A 24,269-nucleotide genomic window follows, 5' to 3' on the forward strand; every position below is an offset into this window, starting at 1 on the left:
ACCTCATCAGTAATCAATCCACTCTTCAAAATATCCAGCAACATTGTTGAAACACACTCCATAAGATCATGTACTTCTGTAGTTGTTATTAATCTATAATACTTCTGTTCACGCAACATCTCATCCATTGATTGAGCATAATGGGTCCTATCCGTATCTGCTGGTCTTATGGAGATCATCTCATTAGCCTGTAACTTCCTCAAAGCGACTCTCTCGCTATAACTCAAATTATTCCTGGCATATCTGTTCCTCTGTGTATTTTTATTCTTATTATTACTCTGTGCATTTTTATTATCATAGAACTTAAACAGTTCTTCTTTGGTCAGTTTAAATATGCATCTACCAACGGGTTGTTAACCAGCACATATGTGCTTAATTTCTTAAAAGGGAGTGCCTGTCCACTATTATCTGGAAACTGCAGCCGTAACATGATGTTCCTACAAAAAACTTTCAAATCCAACAAACGTTGGGTCAGTAGTGCTACATTCTGATCTGAATCTGAACTGCTCATCTCCCATCCTATTTTTCTACTACTTTGCATATTCTTTCATCAATCACCATCTCCAGGACTTCCGTGCAGTGTAAGAGGAGTTTGATACCTCTATACTGCCCACAGTTGTGAATATCCCCTTTGTTCTTGAATACTGGCATTGTATGCTTATTATCCAGTCATCTGGGATGCACCTTTCTTTCCACACTGCTATGAATACCTTTAAGAAGCATTTGTCACTTATCTCACCCAATATCTTTGATCATATCTGCTATGAGAAATCTGAGCCTGCTGCTTTACCTGACTTTGTTTTCCTTAGTGCTAGTGCTTTTCTTATATCTTCTATGGAGGGGTTCTCCTCTTCTCTCATGGTAATCTGTGTCTGGTGAAGTATAGCATGATATCAAAAAGAAAATCTCACTTTGCTCTGTAAAACACATTCACGGCATCTTTGGGAGATCCTTTTTGTTCTTTTACTAAACTAAACTAAACTAAGTGTTTAGTATCTCACCTCTGGCTTCCTAATATAAACTTGCGATCTTCAGGCCCATCATACTTGTGAACAAGGGTATCAATAATTTACAAATAGCCAGCACTCAAGGGATGGATGTATGTTTGCAGGATGGTGGAAGAGCAGAATCATTGTCAATTTTAGGAATAACTGATATCACTGTCTCTGTCTTCATGACTCCATCACAGCAAAACCTCATATAACCTGATTCGCTACCCAGAGCAACACAAACAGCAATGGCTGAATCTTACGCTGTCACATAGATGGATGGATATGGATTTCTGCTTTCCTTTTTATTGTTTATTTATTTGACATTTTTTTTCTGGGATAGTCCGTCTGGGTTACGTAACCCATTTTCAGCAGAGGCCTGTGGAGAAAAGCTCCACATTTATAACTTGGCTACACATAATATACAATTGTTTACTTATATAAGAATACACTGAAATATTAACAGTCTACTGAATAATATCTAATGTCTACAGAAAATCGGTTCATAGGTTGATACTAGGCTATCTGCCCTAGGGCATTTATAAGCCTAGCCAGAGTGTGTTTGGCTTTCACCACCCTTTTAGATTAAACAAAAATGGCAACACTGGAACAATAAAATGTAGATGTAAATGCTGGTGCAGGACTCCACAAAATTCGGCACAGCTCGAACATAGAAAAAATATATTTATTGTAATCCACACAATTAGAATCAAGCAATCTGGTTAAGCGCTTTCATCTGTATACTACAGACTTCATCAGGACCATGTAACAATTGAATCACACATTTTAAATAGATGTTTTGGCGCCAAAATACATTGAGGAGTTAATATACTTAAAGAAACATGTCAATATAAAAATATATATACATATATATCTCTTAAATCTTTATAAAATGTGTCAACAACCACATTAAAATAAATGTATTAAAATAAGTGTGATAAAAATGATTGAACTAACAATAAATATTAACTCCTCAATGTATTTTGGCACCAAAACATCTATTTAAAATGTGTAATTCAATTGTTACATGGTTCTGATGAAGTCTGTAGTATACAGATGAAAGTGCTTAACCAGATTACTTGATTCTAATTGTGTGGATGACAATAAATATATTTTTTCTCTGTTCAAGCTGTGCCGAATTTTGTGGAGCCCTGCACCAGCATTTACATCTACCCTTTTAGATTAGTTGACTGTGCCTCTGTCTAGTAGGGACACAGAAGAAAAGTAGAATTTTTACAGTTTACATTCATACACAAATTGATATAAGCTTCTTAGGGTAAAAAGTAGTCATTTAAAGTGTGTTTGATTAACATGACACAGATTGGAAGGGGTTAGTCAGAATATTAGCCCTTTGGCAAAAAGATTATAATGCTAGAGACAGAAAGGTGCAAAGTATCCATAACTTTACTTCTTCATCCTTAGATTACTTGAGTTTATTAGCACCTCTGGGCAGTGGAGGACCCAGCTGAACATGGTTGAAATGAGTGATAAATGACATCCCACTGCTGGAGTAACATGTCTGGGTTAGGATTTAGGCATGCAGTTTGTGTGAGAAGGTAAGTCTGAAGGTACAACCTGGGAATGAAAGCATTCTTGTGCATCATGGCATAGTGGATGTGAAAAAGCATGTAGCATTGGAAGTGTTGCACTGTGAATACCAGTAAATGGGTTGGGGGGGGTCATCACAAGAAAATCTCCCTGTAGCCTGTAGTTTCCATCTCTTGTCTCCTGTGCCTGATGTCTTCTGATGTCAGGAAGTGTGTGTGTGGGGGGGCAAATGTCATTGGGAAATTTGGAACTAAGTGATACTGGAAAGAGTCAGGAACTACAAAGTACACACACAAAAAAGAATCTCTTATCTTTTCCTCGTCAAGAGGAAAGTTGTTGGGGTACAGGGATAGTCTTCTTTGTCTAGTGACCTTTAAGAACAATTGAAAGGTTCACAGACAGACAGGCATACTCAGATGGACTAAATTGATCTGCTTAGATTTTGGTAAGTAAGCTGTTAAATGTGACAAACCAAGGGAAGTGAGTTGAAGTACTGTTGGCTCAGTTCTGGCAGAACCTATTCTTTAGGAGTGCATGTATACATTCTACATTGGAAAGACTGTCTGTAGGTCTATTAAATATTTTCCCAGCACTGGATTTTACAGCCTTTTTATAAGTTACCTAGCTTACCACTACAGAAATCTCAAAACAGTGATTGTATCACAAAATATTTGGCTCTGCAGGAATGCAAGATGAAATCAGTTTCATGTTTGACTGTCTTTTAACTGGCATCTTTAACTGAGTCATCAAAGCTGACCAACCAGAATCTGCTTTCAGATCCTACTTCTGCAGCACAGAAAGACAGCCAGACTGTCCCGAGAGGTGTCCACAGCTTCTCGCTTTCATAGCTAATGGTTCCACTCCCTTTTTGTAGTTACCTCCCACATACACACACATATACATGGAAGACTGCTGCCCTTTTCTAGATTTCTGCTGTGATTATAATGTAAAATAGCCATCAAAGAGCTGTCAAATGATGTCATCATCAGGGACAGAAATACCCAGTCTACTTTAAACACTTCAGGATATGTTTACAAATAGCAGCTCCTGTTTCCTCCCACATTAAAAAGACGTGTGGTAGGTGGAATGGACTTTCTCAAATTGGCCGTAGGTGTGAGTGTGTGTTTGTGTATGTGTGCCTTCTGTGAAGATTGGGCACTATGCTGGCAGCTCAACACCATAAAAACTCCACTGCCAATCATTCTGCAGACCGAAGATCCACTGCTGCAACCCCTAATGGGAAAAGCCAAAAAACGAAGAAGAGATTAAGTTAACAAATAAAGAAAACCACAGAAACAAACTTAAATTTTACAGGAATATTAATCAGGAGTAAATAACTTGGATTCACCACTTATTAATGATGTACAGAACCTGTGTAAATGATCATTGAGTTAATACAATGTATTTAGCAATCATGCACTATTTATTTCAGGTGAGTTATGGAACTGACGAAACTTATTTTAGTGACCATTATCAGTTTCCCACATTTTTGCGAACTGTGCCAAGCATCACAAATGTATATGATGGAGTGGTTCAGTTGTTGCTTCATTTCCAGTGGAACTGGGTTATTGTAATTAATTTACTGGATTCTGCTATGGTCTTAATGAATAAGTTAAAAAATGCTGGTATCTGTGTTGAGTCAGTATATACCACACGACAACTCTACCCAATTCGCTATCAACTAATTAAGGACCTAAGGAAACTATCTTCAAAAGTTATACTTGCTTCCAACTTTCCAGACATGGGTGACTTTTTTTCTGATGTTGTTAAATTAAACATTACTGGGATAACTTGGATAGATCTACAAGCCTGGTCTATGTCTTCTATATTTTATGCTAATCCATTATTTAATGAAGTGTTACATGGCTCATTTTCCTTTATAATAACAGAATATACAGTAAAAGGATATGAAACATTTTTGTACAACCTTCACCCATTTAAAGACCCTCATGATGTTTTCACTAGAATGTTCTGGGAAACTGTTCACAATTGCACATGGCATGTGCCTTTCAGTCCTGTACAGTATCTAGCTGGAAACAGGAGTATCTGTAGTGGTAAAGAAAATCTGCATGACTTAAACAGCATTAAACATCAGTTCTTTGGGGACTGGATATCACCAGAGGGTTATGCAGTATTAAAAGCAATATTTGCCATTATATTTGCTTTAGTTAAACTCAGAGACTGCAAACCAGTGAGTGGACCATTTGTGAATGGATCATGTGCAAAGTTTCCAGATTTCCAGCCCTGGCAGGTAAAGGAGAGCTGCCGTCTTTGAATTATACTATCAATCTTGTTGTTTGCATCATTAAACAGGTGATTGGGCTACTTAAAGACTCTCTTCAGTCATGAGCTGAGCCAAAAGGTAATCACAGTGTATTAGTCATAGGACTAAAAAAAAAAAACAGAGAATATACAATGATACAAATGCAGAATACGTAGTAAAATGCAACTAGTTGTGATATACAATGACAACAATAATTGAATTTATCTGCAGGATAATCTCACTTAGCTGTACTACTCTGATATGTACATTGTCGCTGGGATTCAATAAAGCTTACATGGAGTATAAGAATAGTGTAGCCGCTCCTTCATGGAATATGGCCGCAGAGCGATCCACTAAACAAGCCAGGAGACATGCACTTGCTTGCCAACACTATTCTTGCACGGACACCACTGAATAATGCTAATTATTTCATTTACTAGTGAAAACCATGTAAATGAGGTGAATTAGTGATTCAGGAAGCAGGCAGGCATCCGTGCAGGAATAGTGTTACTTGCAGAAATGTATTCTGCTACTAGCCAAATACATTTCTGCAAAAATCAAAACAGAGGCATGATAGCTCAAATAAAATCATGCATTATAATCTTTAGGCATACCAATAGCCAAATATATGGCCATTGGCATGGAAACGTTTTTCACTTTTATAAAAATAAAAGTTTTTTTTTGGCTGATCTCGGCCGTTTAAGTATAGGGCAGTGGCGCGGAAACGGGATCATGCTGAAAACATAAAAAAAGTTGAAAAGGCAATTTTAAGTGAAATCTACATTTTGCCATTATAGTCTATGACATGCAAAATCAAAACAATACCAGGGAACAGTGGTTGCTAAGTGGAAAGGCTCTGGGGTAGTGCAGTAACTAGGGATTAAGACAGTGGGGTATGCTAATGAGGGAAATTTACTGAATCACAACAATATTCTAAGTGCCAAACTGCACCTAACCGTGTAGGTGCTATAAAGCAGTGGTGTAAGCAGGAGGAGCAGCAGACAGGAAAAGGGGGTGGGTCATGCTTGGTGTAAGCACATTGGAGCTCCACGGCCCCCAGATAAGCCTAACTAAGCACACCTAAGCAAAGGGGTGTTGTCTGAGGCTGTATTGACTTATTCCATGAAATGAGAAGCATGTTCGCATTCAGGGAGGGCCATTTCTCAGTGTTTACATTAGCTAAACTGGTTTGCGTGATGCGCACCGGGTCTAAAAGAAAAAAAAAAAAAAAAAAAACAGAAATAGCAGGACTGTTTACATTTTGGCACCAGATTTGTGCTGTGTGCCTCTGGGCTTAAAAGGGGTGGAAAATGGAAGGGGAAAAGGAAAAAAAAAGGAAATAGAAGAGTAAAAGCAATCAACTACAAATAACGTAGCTTGCAGGTGGAATGCATCATAGTCAGCCAATCATACAGGCAGCATCTGCAGCACAGCAGTATAAACTATGGAAACACTTTTCAGTCTGTTTTTTCCCACAAACTCTGCACCATTGGTGTACACATGCGGGGGAATTTTAACAGAAAAAATGTTAGGGGCTGCCATTGCTTTGATTCATCAGTATGTGTTAGAGGCTGAGGGCAGTGAGCAGGATAATGCAGACAACCACCACAGACTGAGGAGGAGGAGTAGAGTGTTCAGACCCAGGGTAACCTACCTGGGGCAACATAATCTGGAGATAGAAGAGAGCTACAGGGTCGACAGAAACAAACTTCAGCAAATCATTGAGCTGCGCCAGCCTCAAATCAGACCCAAAGCCAACAGAGGGGAACCCATCCCCCAACACCCATGAAGAGAGGACCAGCAATATGCATCTCTTCCACCATGTAGCAGACTACCCGGAGGTACTGGGTGCCATAGACTGCACACACATCCACAAAGCACCACCTGATGAACAGGATAGGGTCTACATAAACTGCAAGGGCTTCTCCTCCATCAACTGCCAGGTTGTGTGCAATGCCCAGGGCATTATCATGAATGTGTGTGCTGATAGCTCTGGAAGCTGTCATGACTCCCACATCTGGCATTTGTCACAGCTGTACCAGGCATTTGCCACTGGGGACATCCCGTATGGCCATCTGGTAGGGGATGCTGGCTATACACTGGAGCCATAGATTATGACACCTATCAGAAATGCACACATACCCACTCAAGAACACCATAATGAGACATACACACAAACCAGGATCATTATAGAATGTGTGTTTGGGATGCTCAAGTCATGGTTCCACTGCCTTGACATATCTGGTGGAGCCTTACAGTACTCTCCAGCCACATGTGCACACATGTTTATAATATGTGCCATGCTACACAATATGATCTTCTGGAAACAGCTGCAGCAGGAACAGCACAGGGAAGGGCTACACAGCCCCCCACCATTGCCAAGGTCCCCACAGGTACAGGGGGACTTAAAGGAGGAGGCCCCTGAGCCTGCTCCTGTAGGAAGATGGAGGTGTTCCCAGTATGCCCAGGCGTTGGCAAAGAAGCAAAACATAGTACACACTGACACTGTAGGGACCCAGGAACTGACACCTCTCTCTGACTCGCACACACAGTAAAATGGATGACACACACTTCACATTACCTGTAACTTACCATGTATAGGCAGTGTACGGTTGTGCAACGAACATATGTGGCCCTCAAGCACCATCCTCACAACTGCCACAGACACAAGGTAAGTCTTCTTAACAATAAATGAATGGATTAGTATGCTTTGGTGGCATATCTATGGTAATGCTGCATTCATGCAAGGGAATGGGATGGCATACTGGGACAGCAGCACACAACTGACAGCTATGTGGGACACCAGGAAATGTCTACACAATACTGGCTTCCCCGTACTATGCAGTATCATTTAAGGTGACAAATCCCACTGCAGTATATGTGGGGGGCCAATTAAGGGGGTCATAGGTCACATGCACGGATGTCACTGTGGGAATCCTATACTCACTCCCAGACTCACACAGAATGTCAGTCATAGAAAACCATAAAGGAGTGTCTGGCAAAGGCACACAAATAGTGACAATTATGGAATACCCCCCTACAGACTTACACAGTGATATCACTGCAGGGCTTGCAGTTGCAGTAAGACTCTTGGGAGGGTAAGAAGTCTGAAACTCAATTGCATGGCATTACAATCTAACCTGTGGTCTCTAGTGATATGCCTCTGTTCTCCAAGACAGGGTACAATACTATGATAAATGGACCCAAAATGTAATGCCAATATCAGCACAGTCTGTGCAAATGTGTACTGTTGACTGGTGTGACCCCCTCACATCCATATTCCCATAGAAATGCAACATGTAAGTTTTTAGGGTAATAGAAGCAGAACACACATTGCCAGATCTGTCCCAATCAACACGATAACTTGTTGCATGTCCACAATATGCAGGGGTCATTGAGCTATGCATATGTATGTATGGGAAATACTAGTCAGGATGTGGTTAGCAACTTCTCAAGGCTGTTGTGTCCTACTGGCCTAGGTGCAGTACTGTGGTAGACAGGGCCATGTTCCATGAAATGTACTGCCAGCTATTTTGCATGTCAGCTGCACATATGGTAGGAGTTGTACACACTGTCCAAATGTCAATATAGATTACTGCTGGGAAGCTGGTCAGGTCAGGTACAGGGGGGCACACATATGAACAATACACAGGTTGGAGTAACCTACATATTACTTACCATACCTCACAACTGTGCAGAACTTTTGCAGAATGTACACAGGTTTGCATCATATCTGTGGTGTCTTTATTCTGAAATAGTGGTTGTCTGGCAAATCACTGGCAAACCACAAAAGTCTAAAGTCAGAAAATATTGATGTATTGTAGTGGCTTAGCTTCATACCCTATAGAAAATGTATGTTAATGCAAAATCGGTTATTGTATCATCCTTCCAGGTTTGTAAGGCCAGTATAGTTACAATGGTCTGCATATTTAGGCCTTTGTCACCCAATTATTCATGGCTTTGTCCAGATGTCTGGCTTACATACATAGAGAGGTATGGTACCTAGTAGCACAGCAATGCATTCTGTCACTTACCATTGTCACCCCGGCGGGGGGGGGGGGTCACTGCTTGGCAGCCTGGGAACATATGAGTGACAGAACCCACTGCCTTGCTGCAGATGGCCTGCAGCAGTCTCACATGGCCCACAGGCCTTTAGCAAAGGCCCATGCCTCACCCATGGTGCCTTTGTAGGAAATGTTATAGGGTCCATACTATCAACATAACACAGTCAACAAAATGCAAATGTAAGGCCATGCCACTAAATGCTGCTAGCAGACCTTTCAACCTCGTAGAGAAAGAAATCTGGACAAAGCTATACATAATGGTGGGATAAAGGCCCAACTATAGAGTCACATTTGAAATATTGCTCTCAGAATGTTAGATAGGTGCTAGAATAACAGAGGGGGTATGTGGTAGCATGGATGTCATGAAGGGTGTGTAGTCTGAAACTCTAATGTTCTGTCAGTATTCCCTGACCACAACCCCTATGCGATTTGCAAAAAATGTACTAGAAAACCACAATGTTAAGGGAAACTGACCAGATATATGAAGCATGCATCTGGATAATCTGCGAGGATTTGTACAATTGACAGGTATGGCCACATCAGGATATGATCTGTCAGGTAAGAAGAATATTGTACAACTAGGAGATCCCCAGCCAGCATATCACCAAGGTGCTGGACCTTTTATACAGCTTAATCAGTCAATCAGCTGTAGCCATACCTCCTGACTGGCCGGATTGTGCAAGAATGTCTAGCCTTTACCTCATAATATAGGTTTGTGCATCATCCATCTGGTATTTCTCTGGTAAATAATTGTGATGATCCGCTTATATCTGTCAGTAGGTAATGACACAATACAGTACAGTGTAAAAAATGTAATATGTCAGAAAATGTCTGTTAAAACTAATCCTGTCACTCAAGCAACTAATACATTGATAACAGCAATTGATATGGTGCCCCCACCTATGTTTGGCCCATTCTTTCCCAATACTGGCAGCCTATCTACAGATATCTTGCACAAACTGGTTGCAAGGTATGGCTGTAGCACACAACACCCTGGACTGGAGGTACAACTATACCTGGAATGGATTCCTACACTTACTATAGAAGGTCATACTGAGCATACTCCTACACTTAGAGAAGTGAAGCCCATGTCTGAAATTACAAATTACATTGGACTATATATATATATATATATATATATATATATATATATATATATATATATATATATATATATATATATATAGATTGTGCAAATGTATTTGCATACGCACAGCTATGCAAAGCTGTCTCTACACACACCCATCAGACAGGTTTACCCACAGCCAGCTGTTGGTGGCACATGTGTGGTATATCTGCATCTGTTGTGTGTGATACACACACAGACACACACACACACACACATATATATATATATATATATATATATATATATATATAGGCAACATATTACAATATGTCAAGCATACACACACATATACATGGGGAAGAGAGGGACAGACAGTGATAGAGTGAGACTCACAGGGAGACACACACACAAACAGACAGTGAGTCATACATAGGCATACCCTGAATGACATAGAGTGATGCCCTGCTGCAGACAGTTGCATACCAGTTGTAAACACTGGCATGTGCCAGCATGAAGATGAGATTCATTGTCTGGTGGTACTGAGGTGGGGGTTGGAATATCACATCACCTACCATTGTGTGAGTGTGAGTGTGTGTGTGTGTGTGTGTGCGTGTAAGAATTAGTGTTTTAGTCCATTTCTACCCAGTATACCTCACATTCTGCTATTTTACAAACTATGTCAGTGTCATTCACCTTAGAAGTACCTTTAGACTGGCTTTAGCTCTATAAGCTCCATATAGTGTGTGATAACTGGGTAACAGTATCAGACAAATAACTTGATAGGTAGGGGTTCTAATCACAGTCCTGGCATATGTAACAGTGGCAGTGTGTGTGTGTGTGTGTGTGTGTGTGTGTGTGTGTGTGTGTGTGTGTGTGTGTGTGTGTGTGTGTGTGTGTGTGTGTGTGTGTGTGTGTGTGTGTGTGTGTGTGTGTGTGTGTGTGTGTGTGTGTGTGTATGAGTGTGTGTATGAGTGTGTGTGTATGTGTGTGTGGTGTGTGCGATAACTGCATAACACTTTAGCACAAATAACTATTTAGGTAGGTGTTCTAATCTCAGTCATGGCAAATGTAAATGTGAGCGTGTTTGTGTGCGTGTGTCTTTAGGTTAAATATTTTGATCCCTTTCACACTCAGTACACTTTCCATTGCCCTACTTTAGCAGTCTTGCTGATGTCAGTCACCTTAAGAACTATCTTTGGGCAGCACTCAGCCTTATAAGCTCTGTGGTGAATGTGATAATTGTGCAACACTATAATAGGAATAACTAGGTAGGTAGGGGTTCTAATCTCAGTCCTGGCAAATATGAAGGTGTGTGCATTTGTAGGTTAAAGATTTTGAGCCCATTTATACCCAGTACACTTCCCATTGCCCTACTTTAGCAGGCCTACTGATGTTACCTTAGAGGTACCCTTCAACAGCCCTCAGCTCTATAAGCTCTGTGGTGCATTTGATAATTGTGTAACACTATAGTGCTAGCAACTAGTTAAGCAGGGGTTCTAATCTCACTTCTGACAAATGTGTGTATTTGTGTGCTTATATATGTGGTTTAAAGTATGTTGTGGCCTCTCTCACCCATTCCATCACTCCTTGCCTTACTTTACGAGGCTGGTGATGTTCCTCACCTTAGAAGTATCTTGGGACAGTCATCTCTCTATAAGCTCTGTGACGCATGTGATAAATGTGCAACACTGCAGTTACAGTAACTAGGTAGCTAGAGGTTCTAATGTCAGTCCTGGCAAGTGTGTGTGTGTGTGTGTGTGTGTGTGTGTGTGTGTGTGTGTGTGTGTGTGTGTGTGTGTGCATGTGTGTCTGAACCATACCCATCATGGTCTGGGTATTGAAATTTTTTGCTGTTGCCCATACAGTACACATCTCAAGGTCAACTTTACAAGGCCCACTATTGTCATCTACTGTAGAGGTAGCTGAAGACACTCTACAGCCCTATAAGTTCTGTGCCACGTGCAATAATTGTTTAACAGTATGGAATAAACAACAAGATAGGTGGCCCTTCTAATCCTTGGATACTATTCCCCACTTAGGAATCATAGACAAACACACTCAGCTAGGCATCAACCCCTATATCACTAGATGGCTTGCAAACTGTTTCACAGATAGAACCCACAGTGTGAAAGCAGCAGACTCCATGTCAGACTGCTGGCCAATCATGAGTGGAGTCCCACAGGCTTTGGTCCTGGGTCCTCTCACATTCGGATATACACATCTGAAGTCCAGCCCAACATGAAGGGACTCTGGCTGGCATTGTTCACAGATAACTGCAAGGTGGGTGCTATTATTACCTCCCCACGTGATGTTGACATCCTGTGCAAAGGCCTCACTGAGACCTATGACTGGTGTCAGAACACTGGACTACAGCTCAATGCCAGAAAATGTGCCGCTATCCCCTTTGGGAACAACATGATTCCCATGAATTACTACAGTGATGGTAGTCCATTGAACACTGATGTTATAAGAGAACTGGGGACACAGGTTGACAGTGAGCTCTCTGTTGACCACCACAGTGCCACTGTGTTCAGAAAGTCCTTCTATGTGTCACATTTCCTGATTAAGGGTGTTGCATCCAGGAAATAAGAGGTAATTCTCTCCTTGTAATCTCCCCTCATTTGGCCAATCAATTAGTGCAATGGCTCATTTGGCATGTACTCCACTGGACACATGCAACAACTGCAGAGGTTGCAAAAGTACCTCAGAAAGAGGATCTTAGGCCTTAAACACTTGCCCTATATGGACAGACTCCAATAACTCCAACTATTTTGTCTTATATTAGCTACTTAGAGGCGATCTCTGCCTGACTTACACAGCCATTTCTGACCCAGCTCTGTCAGAAATGCAACATCTGAAGAAACCAATCCATCCACACCACATGGCCCAGAGAACTCAACCCCATTTCTACAATCAAAAGAACAGGCTGGAGGGACAGGTACACAATCCAGAGACTGCCCATGCTATGAAATTGACTTCACTGGCCCTCTTCAAGAGAAATCTGGATGAGTGGATGGTGAATAGAACTCCCATCCCAGGGATCACTCCAGTGGCTATACTCATTAGACACACTGGGGACTATTGTCAGGTGGCACAATGCCAGGGTATTACCATGGGCTAGGCTTGTAAAGGCTCCAAGGCTATTCACCTAGTACACACCTGTGAAGCTATGAACCCATGGATCTCAGTACTGGCAAATGCATGTGTGTACATTAATGTGTATAAAAGTGTTTTGAGTGTGCAAACATGTGGGTGAAAGTAGTTTGATGCCTTTCTCACCAAGTACACCTACCATTACCAAACCTTACAAGGGCTGGTGATGTTATTCACTATATAGGTACCTTGGGACACTCTTCACCCTACAAGCTCTGTGGTGCATGTGACAACTACATAACACTATAATACCAATGACAGCATAGGTAGGGGTTCTAATATGAGCCCTAACAAATGTTTGTGTAAGTGTATATATTTGTAGGATACAGCATTTTGAGGCCTCACTCTCCCAGTACACTGTCCATTGCCATACTTTACAGTGGCTGGTAGTGTTGCTCACCTTAGAAGAACTGTGCAATACTCTCCACACTATAAGCTCTGTGGCACATGCAATAAATGCATAACACTGTATTAGCAAAAACTCTGTAGGTAGGGGTTCAAATATCAGTCCTGTCAAATGTGCTTGTGTGTGTGTGTGTGTGTGTGTGTGTGTGTGTGTGTGTGTGTGTGTGTGTGTGTGTGTGTGTGTGTGTGTGTGTGTGTGTGTGTGTGTGTGTGAACCATATCTTGTGTCTGAGTGAGGGTGTTGGGAGGGTGGCCTAGTGGTTAAGGTGTTTTCCTTGCAAGCACAAGGTGCAGGGTTTGAGTGTCACAAGGGATAATTGGCTAGGCTTAAAATGTCTCACAAGGGCAGTTAGCTTAGCATGAACCTATGAACCCATGAACTATATCCATTGTTGGGAAGAACAGAACACCAGTGTCACCACCACGGATGGTGTTGATTTTCTTTATTATATACAAGCACAAGTTAAAAGTTGAAGTAGAAATAAAATAATCCCCTTAATTTCAACATGATAAGTGCTTTTGGATTCTCCTTCTTCAGATCGCATAACAGGAAGGGGAACTTTTAAATTAAAAAGTATTAACATCCAATCATACACTCTCCGTCAAGCTAATGCCTTCTAAATGGCTTATAAGCTGTCATCCAATCAAAATGACCAAAGTGAGACACTCCTTTTTATTATCCAGTCATAATTCTCCTATTCTTTAGCATAAGTCTCAATGGCACTACTGCATTCAACCCTGGCTGTTTGTCCACTCTTAAGTTAATAATCCATTACACCTCATTCTTTTCAGTGTTGTTAGTGATGTCCCCTTGTTTCATACCTTGAGAAGTATTCTCTGTGATCTTAAATTAAAATGATGAGAAGAGAACTGCATAACATGACAAGCAAGGGCATTTTTACAGTCCCTATTTTGAATATCATGGAGATGCCCTAAAATTCTGTTTTTAAACATTTGATCCATTTTGATTGGATGGCAGCTTATAGGCCATTTAGAAGGTGTTATCTCAAAGGAGAGGGTATGAGTGGATGTTAATATTTTTTAATTGAAAAGTTCCCCTTCCTGTTACACAATCTGAAGAAGGAGAATCCAAAAGTGCTTATTGTGTTGAAATTAAGAGGATTATTTTATTTCTACCTCAACTTTTAACTTGTGCTTGTGTATAATAAAGAAAATCAATGTTGTCCATGGTGGTGACACCAGTGTTCTGTTCTTCACTGTTTTATACTTTTCCATTGCACCTTTATCAGTTACAGGTACTTCATTTGGAATATCCATCGTTGGGCTGGGATTTACATTTTTAGGTCATTGTACTCCCAGTACATGTCTCAAGGTCCACTTTACAAGGCCTGCTGTCTTCATCAGCCATAGAGGTATCTGTTGACACTCTTCAGCCTAATAAGCCCCATGCTGTGTGCAGGAACTATGTAACAGCATGGACTGACTAACAATATAAGCAGGCTGCTAATTGCAGACTTGGCAAATGTGTGTATGAGTGTATTTGTGTGTTTAAGTGTGTATAACTGTAGGTTGAGGTATTTTGGGTCCATTCTCACCCCAGTAAATCACCCATTGCCATAGTGGTTATGTGTACACCTTAGAATAACCTTAGGACTCTCTTTACCCTGTAAGCTTTATGGCGCATGTGATAAATGCATAACAATGTATTAGCAGTAATTAGATATCTAGGGGTTCTAATCTCAGTCCTAGCAAGTGTGTGTGTGTGTGTGTGTGTGTGTGTGTGTGCATAAGAACAGTATCCTGTGTGTTTCAGTGAGAACTATATCCATTGGGTGGCCGTGGTTTACAATTATAGGCCATGGTACTCCCAGTACATGTCCCAAGGTCCACTTTACAAAGGCCACTATTCACATTCACCATACATGTATTTGTGGATACTCTTCAGCCCTATAAGCCCCATGCCATGTGCAACAGTTTTGTAACAGCATAGAATGAATAACATAATAGGCAGGGCTGCTAATATCAGTACTGGCAATTGTGTGTGCATTGGTGTGTATACCAGTATTTCTGAGTGTGTAGACTCATAGGTGACAGCCTAATGAGTCCTCCACACCCAGTACACACCCCATTGCCATTTTTTCACAAGGGCACATGATGTTATTCACTTTACAGGTACCTTGGAACAGTCATCACAATATTAGCTCTGTGCCACCTGCGATTACATCATAGCACTGAAGTACCACTAACTAGATGGGTAGAGGTTCCAAACACAACACTGGCAACTGTGTGTGTGTGTGTGTGTGTGTGTGTGTGTGTGTGTGTGTGTGTGTGTGTGTGTGTGTGTGTGTGTGTGTGTGTGTATGTGTGTATGTGTGTGAAAGAGAGAGAGAGAGAGAGACTGTTTGTGTGGGAACAGTATTCCCTGTGTGTTTGGTCAATGCAATAATATATTATGGGGGTGTGGGTTTTATCAATCTGAGGTGTGTTCCACCCACTACAATTACCATTGTCAACTTCACAAGGCCTGCTGACATCAACCACCATAGACTTACCTATATACACCCCTTAGCCCTAGCCCTATAAGCTCTGTGACACATGCAATAACTGTTACACAGACCTGGTAAATGTGTACATATACAGCTGTATCTTGGCTCTGACACGATCGATGGGTTACCACTCTGCCATACCCCTCATTGACAATTTCTACAGGGTCACTTCCTGCTGACACACAGACACCTACAACACAAACAGAATATAGCATGTGAGACTACATTCAATCAGCATTATTAACACCAATAATGCATCATGGCTGACAAGGTACACACACTATGAAGTGTACCCATTACAATTGCAAGCTGATAGCACCTTACACAGCATTACATAAATAAACTGAACTTAATTCACCCTGTGCATCAGAACCATATTATCATGTCCCTGCATCAGTGGTATGGATGACAGAGATGTTGCACAGGTATCATCATATGCACAGGGTGTTGTGTGGTTTGCCAGAGGCCTAGGCTGGGCCATATGGTTGACATCATGTGCGTGTGTTTGGAGGGATGTTTTATGAATGGGACATGCAGAAGTGGTGTGTTTGTGTCTGGAGGTGACCTGGCTGTGATGGTGATGTCTGTGTGTATGTATGCACACAGTCACACCATGATGCTGCCCTACACAGGGGTATGTTGGACAGCTGTGGACTGTACATGGAAGGGTGTACAGTTCACCGTCTCTGGCCACAGATATGGGAACTGGTCCTGGCAGGGGTCTCACTGGCACCACCAGGCCCATGGCCAGATGCAGTACTGCTTCACGATGATGACTGCTGTCTGCTGGATCCATGTCCCTGTCAGGACCGGCCAGGAACACGTGCCCATGGCCTACTCTATTGTGGTGTGGACAGCACCCCTTCTTCAGTAGTGCTGGTGGTACTGCCACTATGGGAGTGTGAAGGTGCATGGCCCTATAGACTCTCAGCTGAAGTTGGTGCTGACAAACGTACACATAGCTGATGCCCATCTCCCACCACATGCTCTAGCACAAACATGCTACAGTCGAGGATTGCCAAGGTCTCACCCCACCATCTGTTCATGACTTCAGTATTTTGGCATGTGGCCTCAGCAAGGTCATGTATGTCGCTATGTAAGCCAGGAAGAGGTGCATCCAAGACCATGAGCATTTGTCCGGTGTTGCATTCACTATGTGCCTGTGCATCCATGACAGTCCAAAACATGCATCTGGTGATGCCTTCTGTGGCACTCATAACAGTGGCTTGATGGGCAGCAATCCTCCTTCAAGCACACCTGTCCATCTGCCTGTGTGGGACCTCCCCTGCAGTCTGACTATGGCTAGTGGCTACACTCACACTTGCCATAGTCACCACAATAGCCTGCCCCATGTCACCACCTGCCAACTGTCCATTATTTGTGGCTGCTGGGGGCAGGGTATGTGTGGGCATTGTGACTGTGTGCAAGGACATTGTGGATAACTGACGGGTGCCAACTGATGGCACAGATTCAGTCCCTGACAACCCCACCTGTGCCCTACTATGACCACCATCATTGTCAGAGTCTGCAGAAATACTGACATAAGATTCTGAGCTGGGGAACCATGACCACCATGTCCACCAGTGAGGGGAAGACAACATATGTAAATTAATACCTGCACTATAAGGTTTGCTGCTACACATGCACACACACACGCACACGTGCACACACACACACACGCACACTCACACACATGCACACTCACACACATATACACACAAACACATACACACACACACACACACACACACACACACACACACACACACACACACATACAGGTAAGGTGGCACAAAGGCATTACACAGACCTCACAATAGCCAACTGGTGACATTCACAACACAGTCAGACCAGAATATACACACTCTGGACAGGCCCTCAACATCATGCAGTGTAGCCACTTAATGTTACTACTTATATACACCTCTGGGATATGTGAGTAGTGTTAGTAGGTGATGGGCCTTCACCTAACACACACTGCAGCCATGTACACTTTATTGATGTTCACCTGTATAGCACAGTGCCAAATCCTACAGAACATACATTTCAACTGTACAGATTTTTGATGACTGTCTAGATAGGTGGCTCATATTTTTAGTCTGTCCCTCATAAATCCTGTGTTTGACACATTACTGGGATGATCTGAGGATTGGCATCACTAATTAATGACATAGTATGAGTTTCACACTTCAACCCCTGCAGAACATGTATGTTAAAACAAAACCGGTTACACTACCAACCTTCTAAGCTTACAGTGAATATAATACTGTAAGTGTGCACACCCCTGTTAACATGCCGGATTTGTCTGATGTCTAAGATGAGACCACAGAAATCATGGCATGACATTTTCCACCTTTAATGTGACTTATAGCCTGTGCAATACAGTTGAAGAACAAACACATTGATTAGGGGTAACATACAGAAGGTGAAATACCTACAATAGGCTGGTTGCATGAGTGTGCACACCCTTACAATAATACTTTGTTAAAGCACTTTTTTATTTAATAACAGCAGTCAGTCCTCTTGGGAAGGTGTCTAGCAGCATGGCACATCTCAACTTAGCAATATTTGCACACTCCCCCTTGCAGAAGCCCTCCAACTCTGTCAGATTGTGAGGACATCTCTTGTGCACAGCCCTCATCAGGGCAATCCACAGATTTTCTATTTGATGTAGGAGTGGCCTGTGGCTGGGCCATTCCAAATCATTGTTTGTCTTCTGGTGAAGCCATTTATTTTTTATGTGGATGTTTGGTTTGGGTCATTGTCATGTGGAAAGGTGTAATTCTTCTTCAGCTACAGCTTTCTAACAGACACATGAAGATTTTTGGGCCAAAAGGGACTGGTATTTGGAATTGTTCATGATCTCCTCCATCTTGGCTAAAGGCCCACTTTCAGCTTGTGAACAGCAACCCCAAAGCAGGACACTGCCATCTCCATGCTTTACCATGGGGATTGTGTTCTTTTGGTGATACACAGTGTTGCTATTGTTCCAAACAAACCTTTTGGTATTATGGCCAAAAAGTGCAACCTCAGTCTCATTACACTATACCACATTTACCCACATGCTTTTGGGAGATCTGATGTATTGCTTTTGAGAATTATGAGACCTGGATGTTGTTCTGTGTGAGAAAAGGCTTTCATCTTCCAACCCTACCCCATAGGCCAGACATGTAGAAAATGCAGGTGATTGTTGTCTCATGTAGTACACAACCAGTACTTGCCAGATATTCTTACAACTCCTTTAGTGTTGCTGTAGGTCTCCTGACAGCCTCACTGATCAGTTCAGGTCTTGTCTCTTCAACATGTTTGGAGGGATATCCTCTTCTTTGCAATGTCTCTGTTGGCCCATATTTTCAACACTTTTTGATGACTGTATACACTGTGTTCCATGGCATATGCAATGCTGTGAAAATGTTTTTGTACCCTTCTCTGGGCTGATACCTTTCAAAAATGGGATCCCTTTTCTGCTTCTTAAGCTCTATGCAAACCATGGCTGTTGCTGTAGCAGACAACTGAGTAAATGTCAGCAAAATCCAGGTAGGACAGCTGACTGTTATTTGCTGTTAATCAAAGAGTCTCTGTAACTGATGGCAGGTGTGTACCCAAGAAGACGTAATGCTGTAATTATATCGAAAGCTGCTTCAACACAGTATTAGCCTCAGCCTGGCACACTTATGCATCTAGCTTCTTGTATGTTTTTCATTCACCATAATGTTTCCCCTAACAGATTTGTTTGTTTTGCAACTAAATTGTACAGGTTATAGGTCACTTGAAAGGTTGGAAGAATTTGGAAATGTGTTATTGTGCTTTCATTTTTGTATAAAACAAATACCTGGCATTTTAACAGGTGTGTGTACACCATTTATATGCACTGTATAACACTAAGTTATAAAATGATGTCTCTAGTTTTGGGCCTTTGTGCCGCCATTTTGCCAGTCTTTGTCCAGATTTCTTGCAATGAGAGGTTGTGAAGTATGTTACAGATATAGTATATCTCCTGCAAATAGGTCCCTGTGATGACTGCTGTGATGCAATTCAGTTAACCCCCACCACAAGTGAACATGCAGATATCGCAATATGGTTGGATGCATGGTAAAATGCATGACCTCAACATGCCTGAGGTACTGGTGAGCCACAGCAGGACAATCCCATACTCACCGGCTTCAAGCTGCTGTCCCACATCCAGACCAGAGGTACCTATGTATTTGTGGGGGAGAAGTATTGTTTGCAGACTGACATTTGGCATCGGTACAAGATGAATGCTGCTTTTCAGCACATGTACAGTACAAGCTCTGATCGTACACTATTTTCTGTCCTTCACCATAGATGTGCACTTTGTGTGCATTACTAAACCCCACCCACAAATGCAGTTTGACCTCACATATGCTTCTAGATACTCTACAGAAGCCAGTATGACTGATATATGATTCAATTGATGATCACTGTGGCCTTACCTGGATGCTCCACACCTGTTGCCTGGGTGCCACCCACCTCCATGACTTGTGATTCTTGGGTTGGCTGGTGTGTCGGGGCTACTCCAAGGTTAGCAAGGAGCTCCTCTGTTGCCGTAAGTGGGGCCTGTGTGGCAGGACTCCCACCTGCAGTGTTATGGTCCCTGGCCATGGCAGTAGCTCTTTGCCAGGCACAATGGATCAGGTCAGTCACACGATGCCTGACCTGATTGTATGTGCGGCCATGGTGGCCAATGTTGTTCACCCTGTGGACCAGCTTGTCCCACAGGGCAGTCCACTCCTGCAGATCCTGTTGCCTATGGCCAAGCATCACCCTATGGTGCTGGATGATAATGTTGATAATAGCCTCATTTTCAGCAGCAGAGTACTGGGGCTGACAGACATGTGGCATGTCACCTGGAAAACATAAATAGGGAAACACATTACAGGACCTTATACATTGGTCAATGTTCTTTACAGAACCTAAACATCAACATTTTTTATCATTAGCCACCACGTACGACCACATTGTACCCCTGTCATCTATCAGCACAGTATGAGCTTGCATTGCCTTCCTAATCCTGAAGTGTCATGTTCCCCCCAATGAGAGCCAGTACCTTGCATAATCCAACATTCATCTTTCCCCTTTGTGTAGAGGGACGACAGTGGCCATCTTCCTTGCAGATCATATGTCAATGGGGCTCAGGCTTTGCTGAGTACACTGTGTAATGGAGCTGAGATCATATGCCTGAGTTCATGTAGGATGCAGACAGGAATGTTATCAAGTCCCATGGAGACTTATTTTGTTGCTTTTGAGTAGGCGTTATGTACCTACTACCTGATGATGAGGGGAGGGGCTGCAGGTGCTGTGCATATCCACCTATACTGATGGTGGGACAGGGGAGTGATGTTTTCCCTTAACCTGTCTGCAGCAGCATGGCTATAGTGATGCTGTGTGTGTATGTGGTGTGATTGACTACCAGTACGGGGTGGGTTAGGCTGTTGCCTCTAAGATGTAAGACATATGTGAAGACAGCCTTGTGGTGGGCCTTGGTGGATGTGTCACATTTGTACTCATAGTTAGCATTACAGTGATACACCTGTGGCCTTATATGCTTGTTCAGACAAAGGCTGACCTGCTTCCAAGTTGGTGCCTGCTCCTAACTGTCCTTGTGCAGCCAGTATAGCAACCAATTATGTGGTTTGTGTATTGCTGATGTCCACCAAAGGGGATTACTCCACCTTGGTGAAGGCAGGTTTCACAAGTCAGGTATTGCTGAGTCCATACAGCTATGTAGGTGCTTATATAGCTGTTTGGAGTAGGCATGGACACAAGGTCATGACTCAGTTGGACACCTCTCCAATGTCAACTGGATAATCATGCTTATTCTAGTACCCATGTCTATATCAGGGTAATGCAACAACCAGTATCTGTGGAAATCTATGTCTGTTGGATGCACTGAAACTCAGATTACACACATGTACAACATGTATAGCTTATTTACCTGATGTTTTACATCTCATGTCTGTTGTTTTGAGGCTTCCATCTACACCTACTCATACATATATGTGCACAAGTAATACCTGATATACATTTCTGTTCTATGTTAGTATGGCACACTGTATTTACACTATCCCTGCTCAGTCATACCTCTCAACCTGTTAGAACAGGGTATTTGGAGGATGGTACACATAAATGGGGGCAATGGGCCAAAGTTATTGACACTTTGTTAATATTGCTGTAACACACTTAAGTCAGTTGATAGCAGAGTAGCCTATGCATACACAGAAATACCCTGGAGGATGTCTGACACTCATACGTATGCTATTATGTTCTAATGTTAGTCTTCACAGATTTGCCAGTGATTTGCAGGACATAACCCAACTCTTATGAGTAAATGACTACAAATGTAAGGCATGAATATGGTTAGTATGCACAACACTCGACAGTTAAATGATATGACCTAAGTATATCACATACAGTTCAACACAATGCATCTGTGACAGTAGTTTACTATGCACATACCCTCTCAGATTTGTGAGACAAACATGTTTATCATAGCTGTATTCAGAAATAAAATATGTATATCTATGACATCCCAGTAGCTGGCCTAGCAGTGTCACAGTCAGTATTGTCCAACAGACACTCCAGTAGAAGTCATATGTGAGCCATCCTTTCCTGGGGTGACTCAGAGCCATGAGCTGTGATCTATGTCACTGCAGACAGACCCAGATGCTATGGCCATAGGTGCTGATCAGCAATATATCAGTACAGCAAGTCTTGTTGAGACATATTTGTTAAACTTCCTATTTCCCATTATTACATATACCGTACTGCATTCCATTACATGCTTACTTGTCTGACATACCTTTTTTTTTTCAAGTATAGTGGAGTCTTTTTATTTTATTCACAGTTTGTGTATGTGTGTATGTGTGTGTCTATCTCTCTCTCTCTCTCTCAGATGTAAGGTATGCATTGGTTTTCCATAGGCAGCAGATTGCCTTTTGTAGGTCATGTTCATGAGCAGCTGATAGACTGTGCACCAGTTGGTGTCCCCTACTTGCTAACTGAATGCAGAACATCTGTGTTGTTATTCCAATGGCAACACACTCCTATAATTGATTACTTCATGTGGGCATTGCCCCTTTTCCTTGCCTGTGAGGGAGACTTCATGGAAGTGTGCGAACAACAGCATCACAGAGGGTAGTTGGAAAGGGTTCCTATTAAATGATCAAAGACGCATTCTTTCAAATGCATCTGGATCAATCTTGAAAGCATGAAAAGGCAAAATATTGAAACATCATATAAGCAAATTCTTTCTCTGGGAAAGAAGTTATCCGCTTCTGTTACTTTTCCATTTTCATGACTGTAGTGTTATCTTGGAGTTGGTATATTTAAGTGGAGGGGTGTGGGGTTGAAGCCCCTCACACTTTATGTAATGTTTTAAAAAATGTTTTTGTTTTGTTTTGTGGAACAGAGATTTTTTTGTCCCTTGGAAAAAAAATCGCTGTTCTTAGCATTTGAGATTGTAAGCTTTCACTTACATGTGTTCGATAAATCATTGTTCACTTTTTTAAGCATTTGATGATTTAAGATAGACCCGTTGGAAATACCTCTTACAACTTAAACTGTGGGGACAGTCCAACGAAATTGGGAAGAAAGTTCCAGACTTAGGGACAAGTATTGCTGTTATACATCTGGATTCATGCTAGTTTAACAGGGGTTGTGGGGACATTGATATTTTAGGTGAGACTCAATCGGACAGTGTTATGTGACTGACTTAACGCTCAGCTGTAGGGCTATCTGCAAAATGGCCAGAGGTTGGACTCTTTTGTTTGGTCTGTTCCTCCGACAGTTGTTGTCCTTGGCAAATCAGTAGCATACCCTGGGTATTGCAGTCAGTAAATGCTAACTTTCTTTTGTGTATCTGATTTCATATCCCTCAGTAAAGACATGTTGCAACAAACCCTGTAACACCAGCCACATTCTCAGTTTATAACAGCAATATTTCAGTTATGACTCTGTGTTTGGGCCTCTGCTCCACAATTATGTCATTCTTTGTCCAGATGTCATGCAGTAAGAGGTTGATAGGTTTGGTATATCATTATTTAGTGCTGACACTTGTATACCAGGCTTTGTCCAGATGTCATGCAGTAAGAGGTTGATAGGTTTGGTATATCATTAGTTAGTGCTAACACTTATATACCAGGCTTTGTCCAGATGTCCTACAGTAAGTGGTTGATAGGTATGGTCTATCATTATTTAGTGCTGACACTTATATACCAGGCTTTGTCCAGATGTCATGCAGTAAGAGGTTAA

Source organism: Protopterus annectens, chromosome 16.part0, assembly GCF_019279795.1.
Source record: "Protopterus annectens isolate FY-2018-M chromosome 16.part0, PAN1.0, whole genome shotgun sequence".
Taxonomy (NCBI): Eukaryota; Metazoa; Chordata; order Ceratodontiformes; family Protopteridae; genus Protopterus; species Protopterus annectens.